Here is a 12267-nt window from a genome sequence, read left to right as displayed (position 1 = left end):
AAGGGTACGTTGTTATCAATCCTACTTAACAATATTTTAAATGCATGGACCCCTTGCAGCAATTCCACTGCCAGGAACTTCTACGTTTACACTTACTCAAGTGGAGGTGATGGGTGTGCAAGAAAAATCGTTGAGATTAGAAATAAACAAATGTTCAATGAGAGGAGACTGGTTAAATAAACTGAGGCTCACACATATAATAGGATGCCATACAGCCATTAATAAAAATGAAGAAGCTTTCTATGAACTGATAGGAAATTATTTCCAAGATTAAGTAAGGGAGGAAAAGCCGGGTGCAGAGGAATGCACTTTGATTAGTGCTGTCTTTTTGTTTAAAGAGGGTGGGAAATTTCTTTGTGTATATGCACAGAATAGTTCTGGAAGGATCTATGAAATAGGTTCCAGTTGTCGCATCTAAGCTGGAAGAGTGTATAGCTATATAATAAGGAGAGGAGGAAACTTTCATGCTGTGTCTTAAATGTTGTGCCACAAATATGAATTACAGAAAAGCAATTTTGTAAAACCACTATTGTGATATTTATTGTACTCTGTAACACCATCTGTTTCCATGTCTGTCTGATCTCCCCCCCATCCGCCACTCCAACACACACACACACACACGTACACACATACATCGTGTGAGGAGAAGAGGGATAGTCAGTTCTGACTCATTCTTGCGTTCCCTGGAGCCCAGCATCACACCCAGCACAAAGCGAGTGCTCAGAAAATTTGAATACGTGTTCATAATGACTACCTTCTCCAAGAAGACCCCAGTTAGTCTAGCCTCATAGTATTCCTGCTCTTGTGTAGACTACTCCCACATTGAATAGGGATAGGGATGGCCTGTGTAATCATTGTGATACTTCACCTTGCTCTCCTGGATCACTCCTCCTGGGGGGAGCCAGGCCCCCTGTCAGGAGCACACTCAAGCAAGTCTTATGGAGAGGTTCGCTTGGTGAGGAATGGGCGCTTCCTGCCAATGGTCCTGTGGGTGGAGGCATCTTGGAAATGGATCTCCAGCCCCAGTCAATCCCTCAGATAATTCCAGGCTGCTCTTGACTGCAGCCTCATGAAAAATCTCAAGTCAAACCACTGAGCTAAGCTGCCCCCTAATTCCTGACCCACAGAAATTGTGTGTGAGATAATAACCCTTTATAATGTTTTAAGCTGCTAAATTTTGGGTAGTTTGTTACACAATATATACCTGATGCAATCAATAAGTCTTTATTAAGCATTTACTGAATTTCAGTTCTGTGGGGGAGTGCAAGAGAAAAAGAAATGCTTCTGCCTTCAGGGAAATAGGCCATGTGCACATTCATACCTTCAGCTAACATTTATTTTTATTTTTTTAAAAGATTTTATTTTTCACCCAACGTGGGGCTCAAACTCACAACCCCAAGATCAGGAGTCACACACTCCACTGACTGAGCCAGCCAGGCACCCCTCAGCTAACATTTACTGAGCACTTACTATATACCTGGCCCTGTGTTGAATGCTGACTCATAGAATGTTGGCAATTAAAATACACTGTAGGACAAGAGGGAACTTTCTAGAATGATAGAAATGTATATCTTATGGGGTTGAAGTTACACTGATGCATATGCATTTGTAAAAACTCAGCAAATGTACACTTAATCTTATGCACTTTGTTATATGTAAATTTTACATAAAAAATACTGTAAACAGGGGCGCCTGGGTGGCTCAGTTGGTTAAACGTCGGACTCTTGATTTCCACTCAGGTCATGATGTCAGGGTCCTGAGATGAGACCCCTCCATGGGGCTCCTCGCTGGCCGTGGAGCCTGCTTGAGACTCTCTCTCTCTCTCTCCCCCTCTGCCCTTCCTCCCCCCAAAAATTCTGTAAACAAACTTTGAACTCTAGTTAATAATATGTGGGCTGAAGAAATTTACTTTGAAATGCATTTTAAAAAGATGCACTGATGATGGGGCACCTGGGTGGCTCAGTCAGTTAATCGGTTAAGTGTCTACCCTTGGCTCAGGTCATGATCTCAGTGTCCTGGAATCGAGCCCCCCACCCACCCACCCTGCTGGGCACTCAGTGGGGAGTCTGCTGTCCCTCTGCCCCTCCCCCCACTCGTGCTCTCTTTCTCTCTCAAATAAACAAATAAAATCTATAAAAAACAAGATGAATTGATGGATAGCTAGATGGACCGACTGTGATGAAGCAAGTAGAATGTCAATGGTAAGTACTGTAGGGGTTTTGTTGTAAATCCTTCAATTTTGCTGTATGTTTGGAAATTTTCATAGCAAAATGTTTGAGGAAAAGACCTTCAATAACCGCATATATCAGTCCTCTCATTTATTATTACTATTTTAATTACACAAATAAAAGCAAATACAGTCGGGCACCTGGGTGGCTCAGATGGTTGGGCATCTGCCTTCGGCTCAGGTAATGATCCTGGAGTCCCGGGATCGAGTCCCGCATCGGGCTCCCTGCTCAGCAGGGAGTCTGCTTCTCCCTCTGACCCTCCCCCCTCTCATGTGCTCTCTCTCTCTCATTCTCTCTCTCTCAAATAAATAAATAAAATCTTTAAAAAAAGAAGCAAACACAGTCTAGGTTAAAAATGAAATAAACAAAAACAAAAAACCTGAGAAACAGTCACCATCTCTTCCCCCTGATTCCAACGTTCCTATCTTCTTCAGTGACAACTTCTGTTCTTGTCCGCTGTAAAGTTTCCACACCTTTCTCTTTGCGTTTACATACAGATATAGGTAAATACAAAACCGTGTTACTTTTTAAATGAGTGTACTTTCATACTATTCTGCAAGTGTGTCTTGGGGATCTCTCCATGTCAATTTGTGCACATTGCCTCAGTTTTAAATTGCTGAGTAGGATGTGCCTTGTTCAAGATGCAAAGCTCAGAGAGAAGGTCTTGTCAAAGGGCAGACAGCGTATCAGAATTGCTGGGACGGGAACCCATTCTCCTCATTCTGGGGCCTGGGCGCACCCCGCGGGAGTGACCGCCACTGAATGGGGGCAGTCCAGGCCCTGTTACTTCGCGGAATGCTGGGGTGCGGGTGGCCGGTCTGGCTTAGCACCCCCGCCCCCTGAGGGGACCTGCCTGAGCTTGCGTGCACCCAGACCCAGGAGGAAGTCCGATGAGTGCTTCCTCTTTTCTTACCCTCCGGGGACGCTGGGGGAAGGCAAGGGGTTGTGAAACTGAACTGTCCCCCAACCCCCTTGGGGGGGGACGGGGAAACCCGTCAGCTGGAGGAGGCCACGCAGGTGGGGGCAGAAAAACAACTTCTTGGGCTCCCCTCAGCACCCCCATTCCTGCCCAGTCCCGCCATACTCTTGAGTAGGAGGTCAGCTGACTCTAGGATGGTACCTGGTGTAGGTAAGCTTCCAAGACACCCGTAGTCTACCCATTCAGCCACAGGAGAAAGCCCCAGTTCCTTATCAGCTTCTGCTGCCATTTCCAAGGCTGATTTTCCACCTGTCTGTGCCCAGGGGCTTCAGGCACCGAGGACACAGAAGTGTTTGTGGTTCATCAGTCAAGCCAGGCTGTTCCTTCCTCCAGTCTTTGTCAGGCTGTCTCTTCTGTCTGAAAAACCCTTTGCCATGATCTTCTGTTAACATCCTTTAAATGTCGACCTATCACCTCCTTCAAGAAGTCCTCCTTGATGCACCCCAGGCTGGACCAATATCCCTCCTACTTGGTCCTACAATATGCACAGCATTTTCCACTCTGTATCTGGGTTATCAGTTTAAGTTTTTATCTCCCTAATTCATTTGGATGTTGCTTGAAAACTATCTTGTTCATCTTTTTGTGCTTCCAGCCCCTGGCAGACATGCACACAATAAGCCCTTAATAAATATTAATAGAATTAATCAAAAAATGAAGGGTTTGGATCTCAGTGCTATTCCTCACTGGCTGTTTCCAAACTTTGAACTTCAGTTTCTTCATCTGTAAAATGGGCACATGAATAGTACCTTCATGGAACTTGCAAATAAGCAGGAGAGACAGACAATAAACACATTAACTTATTATAAATACGTACATGAAAAGTTCTCTGGAGAAAACTAAGGCAGGGTGAGGGAAGGAACTAGAGGTGATGGAGAATGGGGGAACTTTAGGAAGGGGCATCAAGGACCTGTTGGTGTTGTTGTGAGTTTCTCAGGGGCTGGTCTTCACAGATTTTCATTTGCCTCTCTTGGAAAATGAGGGCAGCAGTGACCTGCCTGGGAGGGTATTGCTGTGAAATGAGCACTGGCTACTTTGCAAATAAAAGGGGAAATATCTGAGCCCTGAAATAATGATTGTGGCTCTCTTCCCCATCCCCCATACTGTTTTGAATATAGAACAATCAACAGTGGTCCCAAAGAATTTGAAATATGAAATGCAAATGCCTTCTGAGATAGGAAAATATATTTTTGAAAGAGCCATCATCTGACTCAAGGTGAAGGTGAAGCCTGCGTTGTTCCCCAGCTCCTGCCCTCCCTCCAGGACTGAGCCCTGGGATGTGTCCTTTAATCCAAATTTGTCTCTCTACTCCTCAGTCTCCAGGGCACACTTACTGAGTTTGTGTACTCATTACAAGCACGGGCTCTGGAGGTACACCGGAGACTCACAGACCTGGGTTTGAATCCCAGCTCTGTCGCTAGCTGGTTGTGTGACCTTGGGCAGGTGTCTTTACCTCTCTGAGCCATCCATTTATAATCATTCCTATCTCAAAGAGATTAAATCAGGGCGCCTGGGTGGCTCAGTTGGTTAAGCAACTGCCTTCGGCTCAGGTCATGATCCTGGAGTCCCTGGATCGAGTCCCGCATCGGGCTCCCTGCTCGGCAGGGAGTCTGCTTCTCCCTCTGACCCTCCCCCCTCTCATGTACTCGCTCTCTCTCATTCTCTCTCTCTCAAATAAAAATAAATAAAATCTTTAAAAAAAAAAAGAGATTAAATCAGATGATATAAGTGAGGGCACAATAATAAGAGCTTTTAACGCAATAATTTAATGATCTGGTGAAGTAGGTACTCTTATCATTCCACTTTGCAGATGAGAAAGCAAAATCACAGCTAGTGAAAAGTACTCAGTCTAGCTTCAATGCCTTTGCTTCCATCATTCCTCCATCCCTGACCCATTGTCAAGTACACACCAAAAACTTTGCTTGACTTTTTCATCCTCTAAAAATCCTACCCAGCCTCAATTCTACCTCTGTCTCTGTTACTTTTTTAAGATTTTTTATTTTTAAGTAATCTCTACACCCAACGTGGGACTCAAACTCACAACCCCAAGATCAAGAGTCACATGCTATGCAGACTGAGCCAGCCAGGCGCCCCTGAAGTCTCTGATTTTTAAATTGACTTTTAATTTTTGAGTAGTTAATATATTCAAGTGGTCCAAAATTCAAGAGTACAAAGGGTATACTAGGACCAGTAAGCCTCCTTCCCTGCTCTGTCACCCAGCCCATCAACACTTGTTATTATCTGTCTTTTTGATTAGAATCATTCTAATGTTATATAGTGACATCGCATGGTGGCTTTAATTTGTATTTCCCTAATGACTAATGATAATAAGCATCTTTTCATGTGCTTGTTAGCTCTTTGTATAATTTCTTTGGAGAAATGTCTATTCAAATCTTTTGTCCACTTTTCAATTATGTTGTCTTTTTATTGTTGAGTTGTAGTGTATATATATTTGGGATACTAGTCCCTTAGGAGATCTGTATTCGCCCCCATTCTGTGCATTGTCTTTTCATTTTCTTGATTGTCTCATTTGCTACACAAGTTTTTAGTTTTGATGAAATCCAGTTTATCAGTTTTTGTTGTTTTTGCTACCTGTGTCACATTTAAGAAGGCTTTGCTTAACCTAAAATCATGAAGATTTTTATAGTTTTAGCTCAGACATTTAGGTCTATGATCCATTTTGACTTATTTTTGTGGATGGTGTGAGGTAGGGGTCCATTTCATTATTTTGCATGGGGATATCTAGTTCTAGCACCATTTATTGAAAAGACTATTCTTCCCCCACTGAATTGTCTTGGCACTCTTGTTGGAAATCACTTGGCCATAATGGGAGGGTTTACTTCTGGACTCTCAATTCTGTTCCATTGTTACATATTTCTATATGACAGTACCACACTGTCTTGATTACTGTAACTTTATAGTAAGTTTCAGAGTCCTCCAACTTTGTTTTACTTTTTCAAGATTGCTTCGCTGTTCTGGATTCCTTGCGTTTCCATATAAATTTTGGGGTGAACTTGTCAATTTTTTTTAATAGATGGGAATTATGTTGATCAATTTGAAGACTATCATCACCTTCACAATATTAAGTCTTCCAATCTAAGAAGAAATGTCTTTTCCATGAGATATCTTTCCCATCCTATGAGATGACTTTGTTTAGGTCTTCTTCAGTTTCTTTCAAGGGTGATTTTTTAGTTTTTAAATTATCTTGCACTATTTTTGTTACAATTATTCCCAAACCTTTTATTCTTTTTGGTGATATTGTAAATGAAATTGTTTTCTTAACCTTATTTTCAGATTGTTCATTGCTAGTGTATAGAAATACAATTAGTTTTGGGGCACCTGGGTGGCTCAGTCAGTTGAGCGTCTGACTCTTGATTTCAGATCAAGAGATCAAGGGTCGTGAGATCAAGCCCCATGTTGGGCTCTGTGCTGGGTGTGGAGCCTGCTTAGGATTCTCTCTCCCTCTCTCCCCTTGCCCCCCACCCAAATAAATAAATAAATAAATGAAATACAATTAGTTTTTATACATCCTCATTCTTTTTGACAACACCTTGGTACTCCATTATTGTATTATCATTTATTTTCCCAGTCCCCAAATGATGGATATCTGGATTATTTCCAACCCTTTCCTAGTAAAAGTGGTGCTGTATTGACTTCCCTTGTGCATACTCATGAAGTCTCAGGTATTCTGATCTTTTTTCTCTCTGAGCTCTTACAACTGTCAGTTGCCACCACCCTGGCCCATGCCACCATCATATTATCCTTGGATGACTGCCTCAGCCTGCTCATTGGGTTCCCTGCTTTCCTCATGCCCCTCCAATCCATTCTCCACCCAGCAGCCAGACAGATCCCATTAAAACACAAGCCAATGTGGCTTACTCCTCTGCTCAAAACCTTCCAATGGCTCCCATCTTGTGTCAATTAAAGTTTTATATCAACACCAAGACTTCCTGGCCTCACATTCTGATTTCACTACCTTTCCAACGTCATTTCCATCACTCTCCTCTGCACCCACTCTGATCCAGCTACATGGCCTTCTTTATTCCTTAAACACACCAAGTGCGGTTGCACCTCAGGACTTTTGCCATTATTGTTCCTTCTGTTTGGAACATGCTTCCCCCAGATTATCACATGGCTCACTCCCCCAGTTCAGCAGGTCCCTGCTACATGCTACCTCCTCAGAGAGGTCTACCCTGACCACTCTGTCTCAAGTCACATCCCACCCTCTTGCTCTGATTTATTTTTCTTGTAATCCTATCACCCTTGCACATAAGATGTCAATTGATTTTCACAATGATTCACTGAGATAAATACTATTGTCATTTCCACTCGATAGATGAGGAAACTGAGGCTCAGAGAAGTGATTTGATTTGTTCAAGGTCATTCAGTTGATAAATGGCAGTGCCAGGGTTTGAACTCTAGATTGATGCCAAAGATGCAGCATTTAGCACTACTTCTTGTGGTCAGCTATATTCCCCATGACAATGAATGAATGAATGAATGAATGAATGGATAAAATGTTTGCCACCCCAAGTACTGGTAAGGCAGTGTTTTAGGATAAATTTGTAATTGTATAAATGTTCTTTGATGCTAATATGAGTTAGACGGGAGATATTTTTTTTTTTAATTAAAAAGAATGACAATACCAAATAGGCAAGGATGTGGAGAAACTGGAAACCATACATTGCTGGTCAGAATGCAAAATGGTATAATTGCTTTGAAAACCAATGTAGCAGTGTATTATCAGGTTAAAATATACACTTACCGTGCTCGCTTCGGCAGCACATATACTAAAATATACACTTACCACTTGACCCAGCAACTCCAGTCCTAAGTATTTACTCAAGAGAAATAAAGCATGTCCATACAAAGGCTTGTACATGAAGGTTCATAGCAGCTTTATTCATGTAACCAAAACCTGAAAACAACCCAAATGTCCATCAACAAGTAAATGGATAAACAAATAGTGATACATCTATACTGTGGAATACTACTCAGCAGTGAAAAGGAACAAAATACTGCAAAATATAACAACATGGAAAATCTCAAAAGTAATATGGAAGTAAAAGAAGACAGACATAAAAGAAACATATGGTATGATTGCATTTATTTAAAGTTCTAGAAAAGACAAAGCTAATTTACAATAGACAAAAAGCCAAAAACAGGCAATGAAGGGGGGGAGAAGTTGACTGCAATAGGGTATAAGGGAACTTTTTGGAGTGGTAGAAATGTTCTATATCTTGATTAGGGTAGTGGTTACACAGGTGTATACCTTTACCAAAATTCATCAAGCTGAGTATTTTAATGGTGCATTTTATGTATAAAACTATGCCATAGTAAAGTTGATAGGAGCTTTGGAAACATGCACAGATTTTTATTGCAGCATTACTTCAATAGCAAAAAGAGGGGTAGGTGGAATTGGCTGTTAACAGGACAATGTTTCAGCTGTCTGTGGTCCTTTGCCATCAGAATGACAAACTTATGGAAGAAGGTGTAGCTGATGCTAATGATGACCCTCTTGTGTCCTCAGAACATGTATCTCTCTTCCTGGAGGCTCTCTCTCTGGTGGCTGGAGTATGCATGGGGCAGGCCAGAGTGCTGAAGGATTAATACCCCCCAGGAGCATCCCTCATCCAATGTCTGCCAGGAGTTGGTACATAAATGCCTCAGCGCCCTCATCTTCCAGGAAAGGTAACTATGAAGTGGGAATACTACAGTGTCTCCAGAATTCCCTCTCCAGCAGGAGTGAGTTCCAGGAGCCCACAGTTGTAATTGGTTGCAATGCTCTCTTAATTGGCTTTCTTCCCTCTCCTATCTTATCCACCTACACCCCTACCAGTGTTTTCTGCATCTTCCAAATAACCTACTTTCAGGGGCACCTGGGTTGCTCAGTTGTTAAGCGTCTGCCTTTGGCTCAGGTCATGATCCCAGGGTCCTGGGATTGAGCCCTGCATCGGGCTCCCTGCTCAGCGGGGAGCCTCCTTCTCCCTTTCCCACTCCCCCTGCTTGTGTTCCCTCTCTCACTGTGTCTCTCTCTGTCAAAATAAATAAATAAAATCTTTAAAAAAAAATAACCTACTTTCACTTGAATCCATGTCTAGGGTCTACTTCTGGGGAACTCAAATTAAGGCTAATGGATGAGGGGCACCTGGGTGACTCAGTTGGTTGAGCATCTGCCTTTGGCTCAAGTCATGATCCCAGGGTCCTGGGATTGAGCCCCTGTGTCGGGCTTCCTGCTCAGCGGGGAGTCTTCTTCTCTCCTTCTGCCCCTCCCCTGCTCTAGCTGTCTTTCTCTCTCTCTCAAATAAATAAATGAAATCTTTTTTTTTTTTTTAAAGACTGATGGATGATACCAAGAGTCAGTCAAGATGTGGGGAAATGAGGGGAGGGGGTTGGGGGGATGTGGTAACTGGGTGATGGACATTAAGGAGGGCATGTGATGTAATGAGCACTGGGTGTTCTATAAGACTGTTTGAATTAATTTAAATAAAAAAAGATGTGGGGAAATGTTAGGAGAAGAATTTTGGCAGCAGCCATCTGCAAGCATCCATCATTCTTGGCAAAGCAAATCTTTACAAAATTCTTACACCAGTCCACCAGGGACATGGTAGCCCAAAGCTGTGTGCCATCTAGGTGTCCATGACTAGGGGGATGGACAAATAAACTGTGGAGATGTAGACAATGACCTTTAGCAACGTGGCTAAATGTTAATAACAGTGATGGAATGGGGGGGAGCACAAAATTAAGTACTATTAAAGTAAACTAAACACAGAATTAAAATTATTTTTAAAGGGGCACTGGGTGGCTCAGTCAGTTGAGCGTCCAACCCTTGGTTTCAGGTCAGGTCATGATCTCAGGGTCCTGGGATGGAGCTCCACATCGGGGTCCGCGCTCAGCGTGGAGTTTGCTTGAGATTTTCCCTCTCCCTCTGCCCTTCCCCACCTAAAATCAATAAATAAATCTTTTAAAAATTTATTTTTAAAATCACGTATGTGTATTTGAGCACAGACAGCAAACACATTAGAGCAGGGTCATTATCTTTTAATTCATGGTTCTGCCCGCCCCTCCCCCCCACACACACATTTAGTTATGTTTGGAGACATTTTTGGTTGTCACAAGTGGAGAAGGAGGTTGCTACTGGCATTTGGTAGGTGGAGTCCAGGAATGCTGTTCATCATCCTACCTTGCCCAGGACAACCCCCCTACAACAAAGAATTATGCAGCTCAAATGTCAATAGTACTGAAGTTGAGAAGCCCTGTGTAGCCCTGCACTCAGCAGAGTATTGCTGAATGAATGAATGAATGAATGAATGGATGAGTGAATGAAGAGATGATGGTAGCCTGAAGTGGCTGGTAGCAGTGGGAATACAGAAAGGCTGTAAGATTCTTACACATCTTGGAAGTGTACTTGGCAGAATTTAGTGCGACAATACCTCTCTTTTTCCAGGAGCAGATGTGCTCTGTCCTTGCCTGGTCCTGGGCACATCTCATTCATGTGGGACCCTACAGCCGGGCATCCCGCCCCCTCAATTTTCAAAGTCATCCGAGCTGCCGGAAACCGGCCAAGAATGAGCCAGGGCGGTGCCTGCGGGTGAGAAACTTTGCATGCCCTTTGAATAGCGCGGGGCCTGTGGAGCGGAACCCACAGACCACAGAAGGACCCGGAAGGCTTGGGACACGGTGTGGGGGAGGGGCCTGGGCTCGTAGGAGTGGATTGAAATGGTAGGGAAAACCCGATTAGAATGCTAAGCGGGGGTGGGGGTGGGGCGATTAGAATCCTGTGAGAGTGCCGAGGATAGGGGTTAGGATCCTTGGGGGCTGAGTTGGAATCTTTTGATGAGGGGTTAAAATCCTTGAGAGTAGGGTTGGAATTTTTGGATGGATCGGATTGGAATCTTGAGGGGTGGATTAAAATCCTTTGGGAACAAGATTGGGATTATCCAGGAGCAGGATTAGATTCCCTGGGGTTAGGGTTATGAATCTGGAGGGCTGGGTCAGAATCCTTTGAAGAGAAGGGGTAGGCTCCTTTGGTTGGCTGGATTAGAATCCTTGGGGGCAGGATTAGAAAACTCCGGTTGGGTGAGGCTAAAAAATCCTTCAAATGTGAGATTCAAAATCCTTTTGGGGGCAGAATTAGGATTTTGGGAAGAGATGGTGTTGCAGTTCTTGTGAGGACGGGTTTAATCCCTTTGGGGACCGCATTAGGGTTTGGGGAGGCGGGGATTATAATGCATTAGGGCAGGTGTAAGGTATTTGGAGGAGGGGGTGGGGTTAGAATCTTTGGGGGACGGATTAAAATTCTTAGGGGCGGGTTTATTATCCTTCCGGGCGGGGTTAGGATCCTTAGGGGCAGAGTTAGAAGCCTCGGGTGGGCGGTGTTTAAAAAAAAATCCTTGGGGACGCCTGGATGGCTCAGTCGGTTAAGCGTCTGCCTTCCGCTCAGGTCATGGTCCCAGGGTCCTGGCACCGAGTCCCTCACCGGGATCCCTGCTCAACGGGGAATCTGCTTCTTCCTCTGCCTCTGCTCCTGCTCTCATTCTCTCTCTCGCTCTCTCTCTTGCTCTCTCTCAAATAAACAAATAAAATCTTTATTTAAAAAAGTACTTGGTTGGTGAGGGGCGCCTGGGTGGCTCAGTCGTTGGGCGTCTGCCTTCGGCTCAGGTCCTGATCCCAGGGTCCTGGGATCGAGCCCGCATCCGGCTCCCTGCGCCGCAGGAAGCCTGCTTCTCCCTCTCCCACTCCCCCTGCTGTGTTCCCTCTCTCACCGTCTCTCTCTCTATCAAATAAATAAATAAAATCTTAAAAAAAAAAAAGTCCTTGGGCGGTGGGATTAGGGTCTGGGAGGTGGGGTGTGGGATTAGAGTCCCTGCGGTGGGGTTAGACCCTTCAGGGGCGGGGTTAGGCTGCTTGGGGGTGGGGTTAGAATCGCTCAGGGCGCGGCTAAGGAACCCAGATGGCCTGTGGGTGCCACCGCGTCCCTGGTCCCAGCCGGGACGCACCACCGAGGCCTAGAGGCCAGCGGGAGGGGACGCGGGCGGTTCAGCGTCAGGGGAGCCGGAGAAG

At 44.4% G+C, this 12267-nt stretch overlaps 2 long non-coding RNA genes across 2 annotated transcripts; one reads left to right on the top strand and one right to left on the bottom strand.

Moving 5' to 3' along the window:
• The first annotated feature begins 3213 nt into the window (after positions 1-3213).
• Positions 3214-11462, top strand: LOC144379274 (uncharacterized). Its single transcript, XR_013441990.1, has 3 exons — positions 3214-3357; positions 8735-8895; positions 10652-11462. It is a non-coding gene; the product is annotated as an uncharacterized LOC144379274 (long non-coding RNA).
• On the bottom strand, positions 8295-10714 carry LOC144379275 (uncharacterized). Its single transcript, XR_013441991.1, has 2 exons — positions 10638-10714; positions 8295-10146 (listed from the first exon to the last, which is right to left on the bottom strand). It is a non-coding gene; the product is annotated as an uncharacterized LOC144379275 (long non-coding RNA).
• Positions 11463-12267: the final 805 nt, after the last annotated feature.

The sequence above is a fragment of the Halichoerus grypus genome, chromosome 10, assembly GCF_964656455.1.
Source record: "Halichoerus grypus chromosome 10, mHalGry1.hap1.1, whole genome shotgun sequence".
NCBI classification, from domain to species: domain Eukaryota; kingdom Metazoa; phylum Chordata; class Mammalia; order Carnivora; family Phocidae; genus Halichoerus; species Halichoerus grypus.
This window is presented reverse-complemented; position numbering and strand designations above follow the sequence as displayed.